Source organism: Acinonyx jubatus, chromosome X (assembly GCF_027475565.1).
Source record: "Acinonyx jubatus isolate Ajub_Pintada_27869175 chromosome X, VMU_Ajub_asm_v1.0, whole genome shotgun sequence".
Classification (NCBI taxonomy): Eukaryota; Metazoa; Chordata; class Mammalia; order Carnivora; family Felidae; genus Acinonyx; species Acinonyx jubatus.
Genome location: NC_069389.1, coordinates 18569339 through 18594096, shown reverse-complemented (window position 1 = coordinate 18594096; position 24758 = coordinate 18569339). Strand labels below are relative to the sequence as shown.

General features: G+C 40.4%; 1 long non-coding RNA gene across 2 annotated transcripts in view; it reads left to right on the top strand.

The window, feature by feature from the left end:
* Positions 1 to 24758, top strand: part of LOC128311571 (uncharacterized) — a 59937-nt gene that overhangs the window by 4223 nt on the left and 30956 nt on the right. For both annotated transcript variants that reach the window (XR_008290051.1, XR_008290050.1), the window contains one exon: positions 1080 to 1164. This is a non-coding gene — a long non-coding RNA (uncharacterized LOC128311571). The remainder of the gene's footprint in view (positions 1 to 1079; positions 1165 to 24758) is intronic.

The window sequence follows — 24758 nt, the reverse complement described above, 5'->3', positions numbered from 1 at the left end:
GGGTGAAAGAATCGTGTATTTGACAGAGCCTTCAAAATGTTAGAGTCACTTTAAGATCTAAGAATAAAACCTCAGCAGTGGGTCCTTGAATCTTAGAAGACCCATCATTTCACATTTAGGGACTTTCCTTTAGATGTGGCTATTACCTGAGGTAACCTCTCCTACCAATGTTTTGTCAGAAAGGTCTCTTCTTGGGAGAAAAGCATGCTTACCCTTTTATTATTTTGAGGAGAGTCCACGGGCCCTTCACTGCAGCAAGCCATAGACTTGAAGCTTTGCTCAGAGCTACAGCCCTTGGGCAGAGCATGGTCGGGCTGTATGGCACGAGGCCCTGTGGACAAAAGATAAACACCCAGATATCAACATAATTACCCTGGAGACTAAACGTGTGATGTTTGTTTTCCTGCCTTGTCTGGCCGTCTCCTCCCCTTGTCGCATTCATGCTTGAAGGAACAGATGTTATTCATACTGTAAAAGCAAGCCTCTTGTCCTCCTTGCTCATCAAGCACAACTCCTTTCGCTGGTGCTGGCTCTGTGGGTGATAGGTACATCTGATCGCCTGGCCATTGCTCCAGAATGACTGATGAGCAGTCTCTGGAGATCAGCAACTTTGGGCCACGCTCTGTGTTAACAGGGATGAGGCAGTGCCCATGAGGAGGAAGCGTTTTGTTACGACTGTAGCTTGACTTCCAACCTTGTTCCCTTCCAATTCCCCCTGGCTCTGAACACAGAAGACTCTTTCTTTCCAAAGGCAGCTTTATAAAGAGTGAACTCTCTCTAATTTATTTAGCTTTTCTTGTGCCAATATCCTAATAGTTAGACAGCAACTCCCAGTAAGTGGTTGATTACATCCAAGCAAATACACAGCTGAGCAATTAAGTGCATTCACTTGCACCTTAGCAGACCTGAGGTGGTAGGATTATCTCATGGAAATAATTATGGCTGCTCTGTCCTGCCTTGCTGTTGTTTGGGAAAAATTGGCTCTTGAAATTGGCTTTGGGCCAAGTGGGCTGTTGCCTGGCTGTTTCTGACTGAGAAGTATTTAGATGTATTGTTTTGTTTTGTTTTTTTTAAATTAGGTTTACACGAAATACCATACTGGTCTTTTGCAAAGCAGAGTCATTCCAGCTGAGAACAGGGATCCCCATGCCCAGTATAGACTTGGTAAGTTAGCTGATTTTGTGTATGTAACAGGTATTTTAATTTTCAAAGGATTGTTGGCAAGTATTTCTTTGGGAAACATTAGTCTAGTGGAGAGAACAGCTCAGAAACACAAAAATGGCATATCCCAGCTCTTCCTCTAATTGGATGGGTGACTTTAAGCAACCCATCAAAGTCTTTGTGCCTCAATTTCCCTTACCATTATTGTCCACCTCAGCGGACTGATAGTGGGTACAAATGAACAGTGGCTAAGAAAATGATATATGGACTGTTGAACATCGTGGAGATCATGTAAATGCTTCGCCAACCTGTTGGTGTTAGGTCTTGCCCTGTTGGATCGCTACACCCAGTACAATGAGAATAATTTGTTCACCTAAAGAATTTTGTTCTCAAGGAGTGAAGTGAGATTAGCCAGGACCAGATACTATAATAATAACTATAACTTATATAACAAGAAAATGAGGGTGTGGGAGGGGAGATTAACATTTGTTAAATGCCTCTGTGCCAGTCAATGCACTGTACCTCAGTGAACCTCCACAGTGACTCAACACATTATCTGTTTCGAGATCACCTTCCCGCAGATCTTCTAGGAAGAGACAGCGAATCAGGATAGCTTGAAAATATTTTTGATATGGGGGACGGAATTGGTGATAATAGCTAACATTTCACAAAACAGCATAGTAGAAGCAGGAGCAGTGGGCCTGAGCCCAGAGAGAAACAAACTGGAGACACACCATGCAAGGAATACAGATACAGATTAACTGGAATGGTGGTGTTACAAGAGTTAGTAATAAGGTACATTAATTGTACCTGGGAGCAGTTACCTTTGCTCTTCACTATTATGCAGCTGTGGATGTACTCAGATTTGTAACCTGAATGCAAATTCATTTATTCGTTTTGGTCCAAATAAACTATAAGTATCTGTATTGTTATATCTTCATATTTCTCACGTATCCACACACAGCCCTGCTGTGTCTAATTTCTTTCTTGTGCCACTTGTTCGAGGTAAAAGTGTGCTTGTAGGAACTGGAGAGTTTCTGTAGGGATTGTATTGCTGCCCTGAAGCACACTGTAATCCCTTTGCCCCACCAGGCAGGCTTGTTCTAGGTAAACGCCAGTCTAGAGGGAGGGCAGTAAAAGAAGATTTAATGAGGGATCCAGACTCACTTTGTCTTGGCAAACTCCTGTCTTATAAACCCAGGCCACCTTGTCTATAATGTGATGTTTGCATTAATAGGTGAACCCTTATTATTAGAACTTTTTCTTGATAGTTAATGAACTAATATGTAAGCTGTCTAGCACATGGCAGGTGCTTAAAACAGATGGCCACATGGTCGCCGTTGCCTATATTGTTAGCATGATCCTTCCTTTTTCCTTTCTGAAAATGGATAATCACTAAATTAAAGCAGTCTTTATCAATGTAGATAGTTTTCAAGTACTTCTTGTACTTTTCCATCATTGTTAACTGGGTCAGTAAATGAGCACATGTTAGAAATTTAGAACTCAAACTGACATAGGACTTGAGTGTTTGCCTGGTTCATTTCTAATAACACCTTAAAGCAGTGATGAGGCACCGCGCTCCATTGTTTCAGTCTCACAGCAGCGAAGTGCTTTGACCCTAGTTATGAGATCCCTTCAGCCTGCTATTCCCGCAAGCTGCATTGTAATTGGACCCAGAGTACCACTGTCATTGTGGTGCTTCTTCAAAGATAGACATTGATTACATCTAAGGGGCAAGATACCAGGTGAAGGGACGGAGACATACAGAATCAGATATGAATCCTGCCCTTGGAAAACTTATCATTGAGTAAGGGCAAAACAGCACAAACTCTTAAATACCGTGTCAGGAATGTGCCTGTCTTAAGAGAAGTACAAATAGAGTGGAGTGCCTTTTTACAGAGGGAGGGGATAACTGCAAGCTGGGGAATCGTGGAGAAGGTGGCAGTTAAGTTTGGGGCTGAGGGGAGAGGTACTGCAGTCAGTCTGACAGTCTGAAATGTTAGCATGCGTGTCCCCTGCTGCCCTCACCCCAATTTTTTAACCTCAGTTTTAGGTACAGCATTTCTTACGTGCGCACGCTCATGTGACAGAGTAAAAACCAAGGTTATTGTATGTGCCGGAGTATCCCCACCTATCTGATCTGTCCCTCAAGGACATTAGTTTCTAGAGGAGAGTCCCCAAGGGTGATATACCAGACACCGCCTACAAATATTAACAGGCATTAAGAACAAGATTTTAGGGGCTAACTCATGGTTGTTTTACTATATGCGTCTCAAACAGGCACCCTCCAAGCTCAGCTCATCCCCCAGCTTTCTTTCTCTTAGGCCATTTTATATCCTCAAGTTCTGTAGACAGCCTTGTTCATAATAGTGTGATCGAGTGGAGGAGAGGATGAGCGGGATCGTGAACAAACCTGAGGGAATTCACGAATCCGGAAGGACGTGTGCCTCATGGGTCCCAGGGAGGCAGCCGGCCATCACAGTAGAAGTGACAGGGAGTTGTGTATACACATTTGCGGCATATTTGGTGTTATGAGACCACAGCTACACAGAGTTTCCAGAATGACACTTGAGTGCTCAAGAGTGGCGTGGAGGTTCACGTGGCAGGGGGTGTGCTTAGGTGCAGAGAACCTTAGACGGAGTCAGCATGTGTCCCGAGAAGGGAGTGATCTGTGTTCTCATAGGTGACATGGACAGGAACTGGCACCCAGGCCTGAAAGAGACTTGGGAACACCACCACAAACCTATTGTTAAAATTCTTTTCCTGCCCTTTTTTTCATATTAAAAGTTTTGGGCTACTCCAGCCTGACATTTTTCTCCACAGTGTTCTTGTGTAATTCCTGTGGTCAGCCTTGGCATAACAAGCTCTTCTAACTGCTGATGAAATCAATTTTATCACAACAGGAAGAAGAAAATTGTTCCTTCTTTGCTGTCGTTGCAGAGAGGCAGACGGTACTTTGCATTTTAAAAGTATCCCATAAGTGTTATTTCTGACTCAGGAGTCTCAAAAGACACTTAGACTTAAGAGAATGTTTCTGTGTCCTATGAAGCTTTCTATTAGCTTATGAAAAATTTGTAATTGCAATTCTAATTGTCTTGTTTACAAATCTGATACCTTGCCATTAATATTTAAATTGGATTATCCATTTTACAAAAAGTATGAAAGCATGTTTAGTTTCTTCTTTAGAACAGAAGGGAATTTGTGGCAGCCCACATGGAGATGAAAAAAATGATTGTCGCAGGTTGGGTTCCCTTGGAAATAGAATTTTGGGTGTAGGATGCTCATTAGGACCAGTCCGTGTGGATTGTGGCAGCAAGGAAGGAGACTTGGGTGGATAGAAAGGTTGAGCTATGATGCTAGCCCAACCGGAGCCCCAGCCAACCCCAGGGAGGTTCCTTCTGAGTTGTCCTGAGTTAGCCAGACCTTTGTACTCGTGCATAATCGGTATTTGCAAACGGGCCACCATGTAGTGGTGTGTTGGAGCTAGGTCATCCTGGTTTCTGTGAGCTGACTATCCATTCCCAGGTCCGGATTTAGTGAAGTTAGTCACATGGGTAGCTTGAAATCAGCAATAGAGGGAATATTTGCGTCAAATCAGAATTAATCAGCAAAGGTTATGAATCGGGGTTTGTTTGTTTTATTGGAGAGCCAGTTCTTAAACACTTAACAGAACACCACTGCTACCATGAGAAGGGGTATGGTCTTGAGGGACGCATCTCTCTGAAAGTGAGGCATTCTGGAAGAGGCTGAGAGTGGAAGGTTATATTGTGACAGCACTTGCACAGCTGGGGCTACACAGTGTCCAGATTCTGTTAGTTTTCTATCAAAACAGTTTAGAGAGTCCTTGATTCATTTAAATTCACAAATGATGTCGCAAAATAAAAAAGGATACTGGACAGCGAACAGATAACTGAGTATGGTGAGCCCACACTGAGCTCGGTTATGAGCAGACAAAGGAAATAAAGATAACCTCCTTTGGGGACTTCATGAGGACTGTAGATACCTCTGGGTTATACTTCTAGGTTGTTGGGAATTATGTCACTAAAGAACTATTTTTGTTAGAACATCGCTGAAAAAATATTTTTAGTTGTATGGATTTAGATTTTTGTTGCCTTTATTGTTTTCTTATGGCTTCTAGGAGTTTTGGCATGGGGATGAATTCACAAAAGAGTGCGCCTAACGCTGAACTCAAAGAGTTGAGTTCACTGGGTTAAAATTGCAATGTAAATTGAGAAGAGCAGGTCATTGCTTGTGAAATGAACGGACGCCCTCAGCCCTGCAAATGGACTAGGTTTTGAGCTTTGGTAGGTAGGTAGCCTTTCCTCAGGAACAAGCTGCTGCCACTCCTTTGGAAGATGAATACAGAAATTAAAGTTTGGATGATGGAGAGCTCACGGCAGCAGGGCAAATGTACTTTCTCTTCCAAATGCTTTTCCCCCTTGTCTTGTAGGTTTTGATCTCGTTTTCATTAAGTTTTTTGTTTTAATCCCAGTGTAGTTAACATACAGTGTTATGATAGTTTCAGGTGTACAATATGGTGATTCAACAATTCTATACATTACTCAGTGCTCATCATGATAAGTGTACACTTAATCCCCATCACCTATTTCACCCATCCCCCCCGCCCACCTTCCCTCTGGTAACCGTTAGTTTGTTCTCTATAGTTCAGAGTCTGTTTCTTGGTTTCTGTCTTTATTTGTTTTGTTTCTTCAATTCTCTACATTGGTGAAATCACATGGCGTTTGTCTTTCTCTGACTGGCTTATTTCCCTTAGCATTATACTCTCTGGCTCCATCCAGGTCGTTGCAAATGGCAAGATTTCATTCTTTTTCATGGCTGAATAAATTAGTGTTTTTGTATTCTTTGGGTAAATAATCAGTAGTGTAATGGTAGGGTAGTTCTATTTTTAAATTTTTGAGGAACCTCCATACTGTTTTCCACAGTGGCCGCCCCAGTTTGCATTTCCACCAACAGTGCATGGGGGTTCCTTTCCCTCCACGTCATCACCAACACATGTTGTTTCTTGTGCTTTTGATTTTAGCCATTCTGACAGGTGTGAGATGATATCTCATTGTTTTTTGGGATTTTCTGTTTTTGTTTTTGTTTTTTTTTTTTTGAGATAGAGAGAGAGCTTCCGTGTGCTCTAGCTGGTGAGGGGCAGAGGGAGAGGGAGAGAAAGAAACTTAAGCAAGCTCCACACCCAGTGTGGAGCCTGATGCAGGGCTCAATCTTATGATTGTGAAATCATGACCTGAGCTGAAATCAACAGTCTGATGCTTAACTGACAGAGCCACCCAGGTACCCCTCACTGTAGTTATTTGTTTGTTTTTAAAGTTCATTTATTTTTGAGAGAGAGAGAAAGCACAAGCGAGAGAGGGGCAGAGAGAGAGTGGGAGACAGAATCCGAAGCAGGCTCTGCACTGTCAGCGCAAAGCCCAATGTGGGGCTCGAGCCTATGGACTGTGAGATCATGACCTGAGCCAAAGTTGGACACTCAGCCGACTGAGCCACCAAGGTGGCCCCTGTCATTGTGAATTTTGATTTGCATTTCCCTGATGATCAGTTATGTTGAACATCTTTTCATGTGTCTCTTGACCATGTGTATGTCTTCTTTGGAGATATGTCTGTTTATGTCCTGTGCCCATTTTTAGTTGTATTATTTGTTTTTGGAATGTTGAGTTGTCCTTTATATATTTTGGATACTATCCCTTTATAGGATGTCATCTGAAAATATCTTGTTCTATTTAGTAGGTGTTCTTTTAGCTTTGTTGATTATTTCCTTCACTGTGTAGAAGCTTTTTATTTTGATGTATTCCCAACAGTTTACTTTTCCTTTTATTTCTCTGGCCTCAAGAGACATATTAAAAAAAAATATTGCTATGGCCAATGTCAGAAGCATTACTGCCTGTGCTCTCTTCTAATATTCTTATGTTTTCAGGTCTCACATTGAAATCCTTAATACGTTTTGGGTTTGTTTTTGTGTATGGTCTAAGAAAGTGGTCCAGTTTCATTCTTTTGTATGTAGCTGTCTAGTTTTCCCAACACCATTTGTTGAAGAGACTTTTTCCCATTGCATATTCTTGTCTCTTTTGTGGAAGACTAATTGGCCATATAATCATGGGTTTGCTTCTGGGCTTTCTTTCCTGTTCCATGGATCGACATGTCTGGTGTTTTTTTTGTTTGTTTGTTTGTTTGTTTTGTTTGTTTGTTTGTTTTTGCCAGTACCATACTGTTCGGGTGAGTAGAGATTTGTAGTATAACTTGGAATCTGGAATTGTGATACCTCCAGCTTTGTTCTTCTCTTTCAAGATTGCCTTGGCTATTCGGGGTCTTTTGTGGTTCCACACCAGTTTTAGGGTTATTTGTTCTAGTTCTTTGAAAAATGCTGTTGGTATTTTGATAGGGATTGGATTAAATCTGTGCTTTCTGTAATATGGACATTTTAACAGTATTTGTTCTTCCAATCCATGAGCATGGACCATGTCTCCATTTGTTTATGTTGTTTTCAATTTCTTTTATCCATGTTTTATGGTTTTCAGAGGATGGGTCTTTCTCTTCCTTGGTTAAGTGTATTCCTAGGTATTTTATTATTTTTGGTGTCATTGTAAATTGGATTGAGTTTTAAGAAACCACATTGTTGGCAGGGTACAAGAATATGAGAATACAGCACCGAAATGGATGTGATTGACACACAGCACACAACTGCGAAGGCATGCACTCTCTGTTAACATTTTCAGTAATCGAGTAAATATGCTCTCATGCCACAATTGTGAGCCTTTATGCACACTTTCAAGATGGTTGCTTGGGGTTTAGACTTCAGTTAGTGATCTCATGGTAGGACAAATTTAACCCATTCTGTATGGGGTAAATATAATGTAAACTTAAGCTTAACCCCATGGTATAGGCAGCTGACATCAATGCACTCTGGTAAGATCTAAATCATAGTTTCCAAACCCTTGATTTGATATCTTATCTCTAATCATTTGGCATCATGAGTAATTTGTGATTTCACCAGTAGGATCTCTGCTGTTACATCTTGGGAATTGACCTGATACCTTAATTTTTAAAAGAGCTGCCTATCAGTATTCCAGTTCCTGGGAGCACTTGGCTTCCAGGTGAACATTGAAGTTTCCGAAGAGTGTTTTTACAGTTTTTTTATTGGCAGTCTTGAAAACAGGTTTTCTAATGTCCAATAATAGTAATTGCCTTTTGAAGTAATTATGTGGTAGGCACTGTTTCTATGCATTTTTTACATCAACCCTTTTATTCTTATAACAGACCTATGAAGGTAGGTACTATTAATATCTTCCCCGTTACATATAGAAGGATTTTGCCAAAAGTCACACGGCTAATGAATAACGCAGCCAGATTTTAAGTCCCTGAGTTGTTCTTCAGAGGTCACGCTCTTCACTACTATGCTATACTATATCTCAACATAAATTTACTTCATAAACTACATCGCTTTATTTCATCTTTTGTGTGTCACAGGAACCCAGCAGAGTTCCCCTGCCTGAAATTATACAATGAGTTAATGAAAGGACTATGACTGAAACTCAGAATCTAGTTATCACATAGCTAAGCTATCTTGCCTCCTGTGCCATTGAAGGAAGTTCATCCACAGAGAGATTATTATCATGTGAGATGTTACTCTTCAGTTATTTTGCTCTTCTCATTGAAGAATTTTAATGTGCCAATGCGATTGTCTTTCCTTGCTGGATTGTTGAAAGAACTAGGGAAAAGGTGGAGTATACCTGGCAGTGTTTCCCCAACTTTATTTTTTTTTAAGATTTTATTTCTAAGGAATCTCTAGCCCCAACATGGAGCTTGTACTCACAACCCCAAGATCAAGAGTCACAAGCTCCACTGACTGAGACGGCCAGGCACCCCGTTTCTCCCAACTTTAATATGAAAATTAGTCAGCTGGGGATCTTACTAAAATGGAAATGCTGATTCCGTTGACTGGGGTGGGACCAGATGTTCTGCATTTCTACCAAGTTCCCAGTGGGTGGGGATGCTGTGGCTCTCCAGACCACATGTTGGGTAGCAAGGGTCCAGGGTAGAAGAACTCCCCTAGAGGTTAATAATGATACATGTTGGGAATAAAGGGAAGATTACACCAGGGAACTAACAGACAACTGCACAAAAACAGGATGGAGGAAAAATAAGTTAGGGGAAGTACAAATGAAGAAACATTTAATGCATTTGGTTTACTTCCAGTACAGCGTGAGGGAACGTGACCACTAAAATATGTGAGATGAGAGATGTCGGCACATTGCACTTGGAGTAATGTATATGGTTCTGGCTAATAAATATGTGAGTGTAAATGTCCTATTCCCAACCCTAAGGTTCTACAATTATAATAGTAATGGCAGGCATAATGTTTTTCACATGCTCTAAACAGGAAAGCTTAACAACTCACCATTAACTTTCCATTATCTGCTCATACCTAACCTTTGTGGATGGTCCTTCAGAAACTCATTTATCCTTCATTATGCTTTGGCTTGCTTTCCTCTGCTATCAGTTTGTGTGTGTCTTGAGATTATTAATTAGTTTGATATCATCTTAAACACATGGAGTAAAGAATACTTCAAAGTCAAATTATATAATTAGCAGCCACTTGAAATTTATATACGGGGTGTGTGTATGTGTGTATATAAAATTTCTGCTGTAAAGAGATACAGGTGAATACTGTGAAGCCCTTTAACAACTCCTGAGCCACTAACCAAGGCCTTCAGATCTGTCTATGCTGGATTGAATGAGCAAAGATATGTATTTGATTTATTAAAATTCTTACATAAATTTAACTGAACTCTGTGGAAAAATACTCTATCCTTAAGAATGAAAATTCTCAAATCAGATGTTGTGACAAGTTAGATCATTTGGGAAATGAGGGATTGAATGGATAAAGAAGCCAAATTTCCCAGACACACCCAAATTTGACAGCTCACCTGTATTGAGCTGTCATTCAAAATGTTAACTGAGAAAAGCAATTAACACTTCACCTGTATGGGCTAACATGTTTATTCATTAGTAAGGTTAAAAACCATTTTGTATTTTATGGAAGATTTATGCAAATAATAGAAAGCAATTAAGATGTTTCTTGCCCAGATGTCACCATCAATTACAAGACAGAGTCCTATAGATTGAAGATGAGCATGGGGCTGACTTAGAGAAGAGTTGAAAAATACAATCAAGTGTACATATGATATACAAGTTTGAGGATTAAAAAAAAAAAACTAAACTCTAATCTGTCTGAAATGTCTGAAGAAGGCTACTTGACCACTTTGAGATAAGGTAAAGAATGTCAGAATGAGCTGGAAGAATAGCTACAGAAATAAGGCAAGCCAAGAGGTTGACAGCAAGAACCTTCAAGTAAATTTGAATGAGGCCTGGGTAAAGAAAGACATCGAGAAGCAGTGGAACGGAACCACTGAAGTGCAAAGATAGGAAAGGAAAATGTGTAAAGGAGAGCTTCAGGTACCCATGGCATGAGAGATTTCAAGAACCCTTGAAACAGGGAAGATAAGTCCCTGTTTCTACAACCACAGCTTACAGAAAAGCTCAGGATGGTTATCTGACAAGTGCCTGAAGTAGCCAAGGGGATGGAGAGAAGCACTTAGGGAAGGAGGGCCTACAACCATGCTGGGTCCAAGTCCAAGTGCAATTAAAAGCAAACAAAATAAAATCCACTCCCTGAAGTTGGCCCCCCCCCTTTTTTTTTTGCCTTTTAACGTCCAAAAATATTAGATGAAATCACACAACCATGCCTGTCTCCATTTTCCAAGAAAGTTATTTATTCACAAAATGTTTTTCTCACTTTCACATCTAATTGATAACATCCTACGCTCTTTTCCTTGGTATTTATATTTTCATATTAGTGTGTCTGAATATTCATCTAGTTTGCCATTGGGAGCAGTTGAGAATGATTCTGTGAGTTCCCAGATTTGATATTGTTTTGCTTTTTCTGGGAAATGCCAAATGTTGTGTTCTAACTCATGAAATGAACTTCGTGAGCACAGATTAGTTATGTTTAGGTCTCTGGTTCTCATCTCTTGCTATATATTTGAATCAACTGGGGAGTATTTTATGGATGCCTAGGTCTCCTCACTGATAAATTTTCATTTTATTACTGTGGGGTGATGCTGGGGCTTTGGCACTTTGAGAAAACTCTGCAAATGATTTTAATGTGCAGTCAGAGTTGAGAACCACTGGTTTAGTTATCAGAGGCAGAATATCAAATAATGGCATAATATATTATTTGTCAGAAAGGAAAAGATTAAAATTTTAGATATAAACTATTCATACCATGCCAGTGTTAATGTCAGCAATGGGAAAGTTCAAAGAAAATGGTAATAATCACAAGTAGTGCTGGTGCTCAGAGCAAATCCTCATTAGGAGAAATGCGGATTTAACTTTTTTTTTTTTTTTATAAATCTCACTGATAATTTTTAAAGATTTATTTTTTTAATATGATCAGCTAAGGAAAAGGAAACTAAAATATCCTCTTATTAATTAACATATTTCATTAACAGTAGGGAGAAAAGAGATGAATGATTGTTTCCTCTCTAACAAATTGTATTTCCTGTCACCGTGAAGTGTGATTCTATTAGGCCAGCCCAGCAGAACTTTCTTAATTCTAATAAACACTATGCCAGTAATTCATATAATCTGCCACCAGGTGGATGATGATGCCCTGATTGTGACCTCATCATGTAAAGCAGGGGCCGACAAAGTATTTCTTTGAAGAACCAGACAGTAAATATTTGAGACTTTGTGGGCCATACAGTCTATTGCAACTACTCAACCTTGCCATTGCAGCCATGGACAATGTATAAACAATACACTTTATTTACAAAAGCACGGGGTGGGCCACATTTGTCCTCTTGGTCATAGTTTTCCATCCCCTACTATAAATGGGTAAACCTTTAAAAATTGGTATGCTAAATTCACACATGAATCATTTCTTTTCTATCAAAAAATATAATTCCATGAACATATAAGATATGGTGCTTAAACATCACAACAAACTATAGAACAACATTAAAGAAATATGAAACTCTAGGGGCATTTTTTCTGATTAACTTTTGACTACTTTCACTGTTGCTTAGTTTCTATTCTTTTTCCAGATTAAAGTAAAAGTTGTATTTCTCAGTTAGCCTAGAACATTTTAAAAGCCAGAATCCTGTTTGTTATACAGGTACAGGCAGCAGTGGTTTTTAGTTCTTACATTTTAGGGCTTTAGAATTCTTGGCCTTGCCTGTTTTCTCTTTCCCTGTCTTTAACTGCCTGTTTGCAGTTACCACAGAGAAGATATTACGTTTCCTTATTGCTCCCAGTAGCTTTTGGTTCACCTCCTTTGACTCCCATTTGTTTGTCCTGCCCTATGGCAAAATCATCAGGAAAGAAAAAAAATCGCATTGTGGAACCATGAGTTTGCATAAATATCCTACAACCCTTTCTCCAACTCAAGTTTTCCCTGGAACCTACCTTTGTAAACTGAGTAGAGGCCCAGGACCCTCACCACCCTAAACTCATTGTGACAGTGAGAAGGTGGGTTACTGAAATCCCAAACAAGTTTGACTGGAGGACAAGTATGATCTCTTTGAATGGAGATCATGGCGGTGAAGGGATGGCGGTCCTCATGAGGAAGAACCTGGGTCAAAATGGTCTATCGGCTGGAAAATAGAAATGATGCCAGGGCAGCTCTAGATGGAAAGGGCCTGAGAGGGTGGCTCTGCCCCCTGGTTTGCTGGAGTATCAGGCATGAACCTACATGTAAATGCTTCCTAAGTCCTTCCTCCCAAAGGCATGAATATAATGGAGAGAGAGAGAGAGCGTGTGCATGTGCACCCCACATGCGTGGCAGTCAGCCATTAGACCTGACAGGTGTGGAAAGCTCAGATTAAGAATCAGAACCCAGGAGAGCAAGAGACATCTCTGTGTTCAAAGCCAGTGTTCAGAATCAGAGCAGGTGAGTTACACACCAGCCAAAGACAGTGAATGACAGAAGATGGCTGCAGACAAAATGCCCACCCTAGTTAATGCATAAAAGCCATGTAAACATTCTCCCCTCCACTTCTAGAATTTAGCTACCATTTCAGGGAAAGAGGAAAGAAGGGACAAAACTCTAAATTGGCTTAAAAATATTGAAATGACTCAGTTACTCTGAATGTCTAATATTAAATTGTTGCCACTAGGTGTAATAGAGGTTTGAGATTAAAAAATAACTTTAATTTTAGTAAATTATATGAGAATGTCACAATTTGTACCCTTAATGTTTGTAACTATGAAATTTGTTCCTGCTACCCATGCCTGAGGAGACTGGAAGGACTGGAGTTGGAAGGACCCACATAAAAAATGAAGAAAACCAACTCCCAAGTCAGTGTGATATATGTGTAGCCCAGCATAGTGATCCTGGCCTAAACACAACCATTCTCTACTTTTCTGCCCTCATTCTTTCCAGCGGGATTTGTTGGTAGATCTCTTGTAGTGAAGCATGCTCTTGTATAGTCTCCATCACCCAGTAAATTTACCCAGAGTTACAGAGACAAGTATACACAGCTGATAAGAAGTGTCTTGGGGGCACCTGGGTGGCTCAATCGGTTGGGTGTCCGAGTTCAGCTCAGGTCATAATCTCAGAGTCCGTGAGTTTGAGCCCCACATCGGGCTCTGTGCTGACAGCTCAGAGCCTGGAGCCTGCTTCGGATTCAGTGTGTCCCTCTCTCTCTTCCCCTCCCCTACTCGATCTCTCTCTCTCTCTCTCTCTTTCTCTCTCTCAAAAATAAATAAAAACATTAAAAAAAGAAGTATCTTGGAAAGGAATCTGAAGGAATCTGCTTGGGGTGGGGGGACAAATCCAGGTGAGGCTGCTCAGCCTCTTGACAGTGGCACAGGCCTGGCTTGCAATAAAGGGACTCTTGATCACTCTAATTCTAAGGCAGGAGTCACAAGTGTATAGTGAGAACATCTAAGGTACCACATTCCCAAATAGTCATAGAGCAGAGACCCCTCCTTGGAAAAGTCACTGAAAAATAGCTCAACACTTAGACATGGCCCAAGAGATTAACTCAGATGATACAAGCCAATCGGAAGACCTCAGAGACTTGGCTTTCTCAAATGGGTCACAGAGATTGCTGTTTCCAGTTAAGAAACAAAACAAAAAAAAAGCCTACCCCAGATTTTCTTCTCCAAATCTTATCCCCCAGACCTTAAGCCCTGCACTGGATCAATTTCCTGCTAGGCAGGACAACTTTGACACAGGGCTCATTCTTTGGGCCCAGAGTCTTGACTTTTGAACAATACGTGTTGGGTTTTTCTTTCAGGTGTGCAGTGTAATAATTAATATTTGTATATATTGCAAAATGACCACCACAGTAATGCCAGTTAGCATCTATCACTATGCATAATTACCAATTGTTTTCTTTGTGATGAGAACATTAAAGATCTACTCTCCTAACTACTTTCAAATGTGCAGGACAGCATTATTAATGACAGTCACCGTGCTGTAAATTACATCCCCATGACTTAATCATTTTCTAACTGTATATTTGTGCTTTTTGACACCTTTCACCCATTTCACCCTCATCCCCCACATTAGGCAACCACCAGTCTGTTCTCTATGTCCATGAGCCCAGTTGTTTGTTTTGTTTTCTTGTTTGCTTTTTATTTATTATTTTTCTAATGTTTATTTTTGAGACAGAGAATGAGAGAGAAAGAGAAAGTAGGGAAGGGCAGAGAGAGGTAGAGACCCAGAATCCGAAGCAGGCTCCAGGCTCTGAGCTGTCAGCACAGAGCATGACACAGAGCTCAAACCCACAGGCAGTGAGATCATGACCTGAGCCAAAGTCGGACACTTAACTGACTGAGCCACCCAGGTGCTCCTATTTACTTTTTAAATATATAACATATAAATGAAGTCATATGGTGTTTATCTTTTTCCTATCAGACTTATTTCACTTAATACAATGCCTTCAGTGTCCATCCATGTTGTCACAAATGGCAAGATTTCATTCATTTTATGGCTGAATAATATTCCATTCTTTATATAGACCACATTATGTTTATCCATTCATCCACCAGTAGACACTTAGGTTGTTTCCATGTCTTGGCTATTGTAAATAATGCTTCAGTGAACATAGGGGTATAGATAGCTTTTTGAATTAGTGTTTTTGTTTTCTTCAGATAAATACCCAGAAGTAGAATTGCTGGATCATATGGTAGTTCTATTAGTTTTTTTTTTTTTCATAATGGTTGCACTAATTTATATTCCTTTTTTTTTGCACTAATTTATATTTCCACCATCATGCACAAGGGTTTCCTTTTCTCCAAAGCCTTACCAGCACTTGTTATTTCTTGTCTTTTTGATGATAGCTGTTCTAACAGGTGTGAGGTGATATCTCATTGTGGTTTTGGTTTGAATTTCCCTGATGCTTAGTGATGGTGAGCACCATTCCATGTACCTGTTGGTCATCTGTATGTCTTCTTTGGAAAAATGTCTATTTAGATTTTCTGCCCATTTTTTAATTGGATTGGTTTTGTATTTTTGTTATTAACTTGTATGAGTTCTTTGTATATTTTAAATATCAGCCCCTTATCAGATATATTATTTGCAAATATTTTCTCCCATTCACTAGGTTGCCTTTTCATTTTGTTGATGGTTTCCTCTGGCAGGCAGAAGCTTTTAGTTTGATGTAATCCTACTGGTTTATTTGCTTTTGCTGCCTTTGCTTTTGGTGTCAAATTTAAGAATCATCATAAAGACCATTGTGAAGTAGCTTAGTGCCTTTGTTTTATTCTAGGAGTTTTATGGTTTGTGGTCATACATTCAAGCGTTTAATCCATTTTTAGTTTGTTTTGTGTATAATATAAAATAGTAGTCTAGTTTCATTCTTTTGCATGTGACTATCCAGTTTTCCCAGCACCATTTGTTGAATAATGTCTTTTCCCCATTGTATATTCTGGATTCCTTTGTCATAAATTAACTGACTATATATGTGTGAGTTAATTTCTGGGCTCTCAGTTCTGTTCAGTTACTCTATTTGTCTGTTTTCATGCCACATACCATGCTGTTTTGACTACTGTAGCTTAGTAGTATAGTTTGGAATCTGGGATCTTGATGCCTCAAGCTTTGTTCTTCTTTCTCAATATTGCTTTGGCCATTTGGGGTCTTTTGCGGTTCCACACGAATTTTAGGATTGTTCTATTTCTGTGAAAAGTGTGAAAATTGGAATTTTCATAAGGATTGCACTGGATCTGTATATTGCTTTGGGTAGTATGGGCATTTTAACAATATGGACTTCCAGTCCGTGAGCATGGAATATCTTTCCACTTATTTGTGTCTTCTTCAATTTCTCTCATCAGTGTCTTACAGTTTTCAATGCATAGGTTTTTCACCTCCTTGGTGAAATTTATTCCTAGCTATTTTATTCTTTTTGGTACAACTATAAATGAGAATGGTTTATTAATTCCTCTTTCAGGTAGTATGTTCTTAATGTATATAAATGCAACAGATTTCTGTATAGTGGTTTTGTATCTTGGAGCTTTACTGAAATTGCTGATTAGTTATGATGGGTTTTTTTTGTTGACTCTGACATTTTCTATATATAAAATCACATCAGAAGATTTTATTTCTTCCTTTCTGAAATGGATGCCTTTTATTTCTTTGTCTTGCCTAATTTCTCCAGTTAGGACTTCCAATACCATATTAAATAAGAGTAGTGAGAATGGGTATCCTTGTTTTGTTCCTGATCTTGGAGGAAAAGCTTTCAGTGTTTCTCCGTTAAGTATAATGTTAGCTGTGGGTTTGTTGTATATGGCCTTTAATATGTTGAAGTATGTTCCCCTTATACCCAGTCTGTTAAAGGCTTTTATCATAAAAGGATGCTGTATTTTGTCCATTAGTTTTTCTGTGTCCATTGAGATAATTATGTGATTTTTATCTTTCATTTTATTGATGTGATGTTATATTTACTCATCTGCATATATTGAACTCTCCTCACATCCCAGGGATAAATCCCATTTGGCCATGACATATAATCCTTTTAATGTGTTCTTGACTTCGGTTTGCTAACATTGTGTTAAGGATTTTTGCATCTTTGTGCATTAGGGATATTGGACTATAATTTTCTTTTCTTGTGGCATTGTTGTCTGGTTTGGGTATCAGGGTAAAATGAGTTTGGAAGAGTTCTATTTTTTGGAAGTCTGAGTGTAATTGATATTAATTCTTCTTTGAACATTTGTGTTTTTGTCACCCCTGTACAATTATCTGCATAATATATTTTTAATGGATGCTTTTTAATACATAGCCCCATGCTAAGAAATAATATCTATTGTCACAGTTTTGACATGCTGGTTATATTTTTCTACTATCCCTTAGAACAAATGCCCACCAATTAAAAATGTTTGTCCATCTACTATCTGGAATCAACACATACTAGGTAACATGATATTATGGCACAAGTTGTAGTTGAGAGTGTTTTGAGAAAGAAAAGTGTTGCCTACCCCTATTCCATACCATTTTTTTTGTTTCACTTCATCTTTTTCCTATTTTCAGTTCAAAAGGACATATATCTAATGACATTTAAATTGTTGTACTTTGAATAAAGCAAATTATTCTCTTTAATGTGGGTGAGCCTCATCCAATCACTTGAGAGCCTGAATAGAACAAAAGCCTGACCTCCCCTGAGCAAGAGAAAATTCTGCAGCAGCCTACAAATTTAGACTGCAACATTAGCTCCTCCCAGCTCTCCAGGCTGCCAGACTCTGCCATCAGATTTCAGACTTGCCAAACCTCCACAATTAATGAGCCAGTTGTTTTAAAAATACACACACACACACACGCACACCTATTGATTCTTTTTCTCTAGAGAACCCTAATACAGTTAATTTATGGGAAAAGTTAATTAATTTTACATTATACCAATCAGTTAATAAACAAGCACCATTTGAGGGCCTACTTGAGCTTTACATGATATAAAAAATATACATAAGATCTAATACAGCCCCTGTCCTCTTTCTCTTACCATGACAGGCCTGATGATTATGGCGATGAGAGGGGCTGAAGTGGGGGACATTGTAAAAGTCGGCAACTAAAGGCATTTTCCATAAGTTGTAGGAGTTTGTTCTGGAAGTGGATTCCTTTGAATCAGAAAAGTTCAGGATGAGGCAAGATGCATGACATCAGCAAAACTTTTAGGATTCTGTGAACTATGCTTGTCTTTGAATATTCTGCATTATTTTGGGACTGCAAAATGCAGGACTCCTGAAAAAGAAGCTCTAGGTCAAGAAATAGGCAAAAGGAAAACTGGCAGGAGTTAAATTCTGCAGCAAAAAGTGTGGATTTTATTCTCTGACCAGGAAGAATGCAGAAGGTTTAGGGTTGGCTTGTCTTCCTCCCTCCCTCCCTCACTCCCTCTCAGCCGCCCTCTCCCTCCCTCATTCACACCAGTACAAGAGTGAGAGAAAAAGAGAGAGGAGAGAAAAGCTGACAGGGATATTGGAGTTCAGCTCAAATCCACAGATGCTGGGCTAGTGGGTAGGACACCAGGGCTTGGTATCAAAGTCTCGGTTACCTTATTCAACCCAGGGCACAGAGTAGATGGGGGCAGTGCAGTCTCTAATGGGATGAGCAGAAAGACCTCTGTTGAAAGGCACAGTGAGTCCCAGCTTTAAACACTGTGGCATAGCTCTGGACTCCCCAGAGAAAAAGACAGCCAACAAATCTACCCTGCAAAGAGCATTTAGGTTTTCTGAGACACAGCTCACAAATGCCTCTGAGGCAGAGAGAGCGAAGCGTGAACAGCACCAAATCCCATCACTCCCCTGCACAAAAGCAGAGCAAAGGCACTCTTTTCACGTGGCAGGGTGGGGCTTCCCCTGCTCCAAAACAGGACTTTCTGATAGAAAGGTCAGCAGCGTGCAGAGCTTGTCTCTACCCTGGTGGGAAGACTTTGCCTTGACTGAAGGCTTCTAATTGGTTGCTGATGAGTCACAGATGCCGGAGTCCACAGGCAGAAGCATCTGATTGGCCATCCCTCTGTTTCAGCATTCCCAGCCCCTGGGTCGTGATGAATGGTGCAGAGGGAGCTATCATTCGCATCAGTTAAGATGAGGAGAAGGGGTGAGGGGAGGTACCTTCACCCACACACCTAAGCGAATAGCTATTTCTGCTGCTTGTTAGAGGCTGCCTTCAAAAAAGGAGTTCGGTAGATAGGAAACTTCTGAATGCTACGTAAATGTCAACTGTTTTGTTGTTGCTTTTCCTCTACTTACATCAGTGAGAGGAGAGTTACAAGCAGCAGGACAAATACGTGGCCAGTCGTGACGAAAAGCTCCAGGAGGACTCTAGCCAACAGAAAGGCTGGGGAATAGGAAATAGAGCCTCTGGGACCCAGTTCTAATCTTAGCCTGGTTTTGACGCCTGTCTCAGAACCTGCAGGAGTCATCTACAAGATAGATTTTCTTTTTCTTTCTCTCTCATCTCAGTGCTGTTTATTTCCATAGGCCTTAAGACCTGAGCCCTCAGACCACACAGCAAACTTTCATACATAAATTGCATCCCAAATGTTTAATTGCTAGCTCGTAAGAAAGATAATTAGTACATGTACAGGGCTTCACATGCAGTATTCATTTTCTATTCGTGGCCACGGTGCAAGTAAATGTTATCCCTATTTATAAGATAAAGAGCTGAAAGTCAGAATGTTAAGTAATTTGCACAAAGTTGTTGAGAAAGTGGGGGAGCCTGTGGGAACCCCAGAACCTGTCTAATGTTGGTGACAACACAAGAAAGTAATAACCGACCCCCCCCCCCCATGGTCAGAGAGCCAAGCACTCTGGGTTCTCATTCGTGAATTATTGAATATAGACTTGTTTATCAAACATTTATCAAGCCTTCTGCATGCAAGGCCTCGTGTGTCCTAGAGTTACAAAAATAATTGAGGTGCGGATTTTGGCCTCAAGATGCTCATAGTCCAGTGAGGGAAAGGGCCAGTACATGTGGTAGGATAAAGATCGGCTATTCCCAGTGTAACACGGGAGTCCGACGGGAGGGCGGTGGGTAGCAGGTCACCAGCTGTGGAGTTCAGAGTTTTCAAATCATTTAACTTTTGTGGATCCTAGCTTTACCATCTTCTGTTGACACGTTTGGCCCAGGCAGAGTCCCCTAACATGGTGTCCATGGATAATTATCAGGGATACTTGGAGCCTTCTGAAAATGTCTATAAATTTGGTGTCGGAATGTGCATTCTTAGATGAGGAAGGACCGGGTTCTGAAAGTGTATCTTGATCCACAAAAAGCTAAAATCTCTGTTGAAGGCTCTAATCCCTGAGTTGTTCTACCTTTCACATTTTAGGTATTTCACTAAATATCAAGCCAAGAGAGATAGAGAGTAAATAGTAAAATGGTAACTAGTAAAATAACACTTCCTGGAAAGTATAACTTCTACCAAAATGGTGCATATTTGCAATGACAATATTTTACAATCTAAATATCCTTTTAGAAGTCTTTACATCAAAGATCTCATGGCTACTGAGAGATAGTAAAATTCAGTTTCTAATACAGAGAGGTTATGCCATTGGCAAGTTTTGCTATAAAATTGCCAAAGGGGGAAAAAACTGAAGGTCACACCTGGGACTTTAGAATCATTTTCTTTTCCGCAAAAGATATTAAAGGCTTTTTATTTACTTTGGAGAAGATAGTTAACCCTATGGAACCATTAGGGGCCAATAAACTATTGAATCCAGATGAATTACCTCTGCGAAAGTTAAAGAATGCACTGAGGGAGGTTAAAGAGCATCTGGCTGAGAAGCCTTTTATAACTCATAATCCCAGCCAGTCCTATTCTCTCTTCTGCAGTCATCCAGGTCTCCCAGCTGGAGCCTTCTAACCCTGACCTACAGACTCAGCCAAGCATGGGCACTTGAAGACAGAAAGCAAAATGTTCTCAAGTCAGGGACAAATTAAGGATCCCAGATCATAAGTTTGGAAGCTCCATATTTTTCAACCTTGTGTCCAGCTCTGACCTTGAATCAAAGTTCAAGAGTCTTGGCTTTGCACTGTTCTTTAATTAATAATCATTGTTTTCATCATTTGATGTGTAGGGCTCTGCTTTGGTTCCTGCTAGTTTTCCTAGCAGGATTCTAGAGTCCTGTGTTGATTCACCCCTTTTCTCCATGAGACTGGGGTCTGTATGAGAGGTGCACTGTACTCTTGTTCTCTCCGTATTCACTACTGTAAGACCACAGGCTGGCAAGCCGCCTTCTAAACTAGCCTCTCGTCCTTCTTCTTCACTTTGACCCCAGGCTCCTCTAATCTCACAACTTAACCGCTCTGGGCTATACCCTCATTGGTTTATTTAGTACCTGGGCCTTGATTATTTCCTGTGCAGTCCCCCCTATGTTGCCTGATCCCTCGTTCTGCCCCACAACAGGTCAGGTATGGGGTCTCAGAAGTAAAACTGGGACCATACTATGGCCCTGATAGAATGATATATTCTACCCATGGTAGAATGATATATTATGAGAAAAGGCTAAAACCTATCACATTAAAGAAAGGTCAAAAGCAATTTCAGGAAGTTGAGGGACCAGAAGATCCATCTTGAGGAGATGTGAAAGACTTCCAGGAAAGGATTATGCTGCATTAGAAATGCATAATGATTAACAAATCATTAGTCATTTATAAAAAGAAGTCGCAACTTGATAAGCATGTGTTATTTTATTAAGTACAATGCAAGAAGCAAGATAAAAGCAAATTAAGAGACCTCATCTTTGTCCCCTAAAAGCATAATGCCATTGCACCCAAAAGATTAATGTGTGGTGACAATCATGTACATATTTACATGGCATTAAACAAATGGCTTGAGAGCAATTACAGGGTTGAAAACCAAGAACGATGGACAGAAATCACTGTCAGATGATGCAAGCTGAGGAATTGGATGCTGAACAGACCATTATTTGTTAGCAACTATTCACCTATTGGCTGGATAAAAAGAGAATATGTAACTTTCCAGGTAGCTAAATATTTGCAGTAGGTAGCAGGGAAAGGGTAGCTTTTTTGTGTGCTTAGACTTTGGTCAGAGCAACATTTTAAAGTTGACATGCTCTATTTAGAATAAAAACTAGAAAAAAGCATGGTCCCTCTTCAACGGTACACTTTACTGGGATTAGTGCAGAGGGATGGGTTTGCCCACAAAGAATTAATAGCTTTTATTAAAGAAAGGGCATATGAGATAGCACTGAATATTCAGAAGCAGACTAGGAGAATGAAAAACTAGGTTCTGGAACCAAATCTGCCCTTAACCAGCTGTGTGGTGTTGAGCTACCTCATGTCTCAGTTTTCACATCTCTAGAAAGAGGTACTTGGTCACTATGCTCTGTAAGAAACTCCCACCTCTAAGAGCTTATTGTCGTGTAGTTCTGTGACATGTACGTTGAATCCTGTTCAGTGATATGTGCTCAACCTTGGGTTGCTCCCTCCCCAACATCAGGACAAAATTGAAATATTAATTTTCTTATTTTGCCTCTTCTCAATTCTGCACCAGTTTTCTCCATTTTAGTAGCTACACCTCCACTCTGACACCACTGCTTTGTGTCTACTGGGAGAATAATTTACACTGAGGAACTATTGGACAAATGAGTCACCCGTCCCATGCGCTTTGATTTTTCCAAAGAAGATCAAGCGGAAAGGTGATACATAACACCACGAAGCAGTCCGTGCAAGGAATTCAGGCATCAGAGGCAGATAGTTGGGGGATTTTTTTGGAGAGACTTTCAGAAGACAAGTCAACTGCCATAAATCCCTTTGCTCCTGTTTCTTCTACCTTCATTCTTGGAGCTTGAATCATAGTGGTCTCCCCTGAATCGCAGTGACCAGTATCTATGTAGCCATCATTGTGTAAACAGAAGTGTTTATATGTATATAATAGGGGGAGAATGGGAGAAAGCAAAAGGCTGTAAGGGAGTTGAAGTTTCATCTACTATGTAAAAAAGTCAGTAGAGGAAGTTTAAGTTTCATCTATTTAGTGATAAATTTCAACTTTCATGAATTAATTTCACAGAGATTTATTAAGTACCTGTTATGTATCTGGCCCCATTCCAGGTCCAGGGCCTTCCAGTGAATGACACAAGAATCCCTGCCCTCATGAAATGTACACATGGGTATAGGAAGGAGATTCATCGAGAGAAATAAATAAAATATAAAAGTTAAGTAATAGGTAATGATAAGTACAGGCAATAAAAACATAAAGCATTGCCTCAGTAAATGCTGGTTGTAGTTTTAGCTAGGAAAGAAAGTCTTCCTTGAGACAGTGAATTTTGAGAGAAGATCTCAGAGAAGTGAGTCTTGCATACAGTGCCGGGAATAGCGTTTGTTCCAGGCGCAGGGAACAGCTTGTGCAAAGATTCTTTGCTGGGCACATCCCGGTATGTTCAAGGAAAGCAGCCTGCCCGGTATGTTTGGTGAACATCGTGCCTCATGTTTTTGAGGAACAGCAAGGAAGCCACTGCACCATAGAAGAATAGTAAAGGGGACAGGCAGGTATTGAGGTCAGAGAAGTAAAAGGCCTTGTGGGATTTAGACAAGTGAAGGTAAATAGCAAAAGAAACAGATAAGAGCTGAATATGGTTGCATCTAGGGAGCGGAATAGTTAGAAGGGAAAGGGATAGCTGTTTTTTGTTAGAAGCCTTTCAGCACTAGAATCGAGGGCTTAAATGTCTGACTGAAAATGGACATCATATTTCCAGTGTGTACAGTTGTGTGCAGACCACCGTGTGGCAGAAGGTGAGCTACAAATGATCCCTAAACCTGAGGCTTTTGGGAATTCTTCTTAGAGCCTACAGAACTTTCCCTGGGCCTTGAAGGATCCCTCTCATCTGGACAGATGGAAAGGAAGCTGAGAGTATTACTGTGGGGCTCCGCAAAACCTGGCAGGTCATGTAGCCCAGCTCCCTCATCTACGGGGATATAAAGATGAGGAGATGTAGAAGGGAACAGACAGAAGTGCAAGGTCTCCCAGCAGGGGACTGGCACAGCTGGGGCAGCAGTCTTTGTCCTCTCTTTCTCCCCCAGGAGAGTCTCTCTTTCATTCTCCACAAAGGCTTTTTTGCAAACCTTCTCTGTCCTCCTCAGATCTATAACCTCATTACTGGCTCCCCTCGCCCTCTGCGGCTGATCCCGACATCAGACAGAAATCATTGCATCTTCTGGCCATCAACCCTGTATTCCGTCTGTTTCTTTCCTCTTTCCATCCTTTTGCAATGGAAGATGTGTCTTTTCCACATGGTTAAGGGTTGTGATTCCATTTTCCCCTGTGGGGCTTCTGGGAAATTATTCCTTTGGCTGCTTTTTCTCACTTGCCTTTTCAGATCACCCTGTGTTCCATTTCTTATTGTTGATCATTTGGGGGCTATACCTGGGCATCTTCTTTTGGGTTCTTTTTATTCCTCATGAAATAAACCATGTTTACCCATAAACACAGCTTTGTCACTTCATGCTGGTAACTCCTCAGTCCATAGCTCCAAGTCTTTTCATTACCTGCAGACCTGTGTGGCCTGTTGCCTACCAGACATCTGCACTTGGATGATCCACATGGGTCTGACGAAAT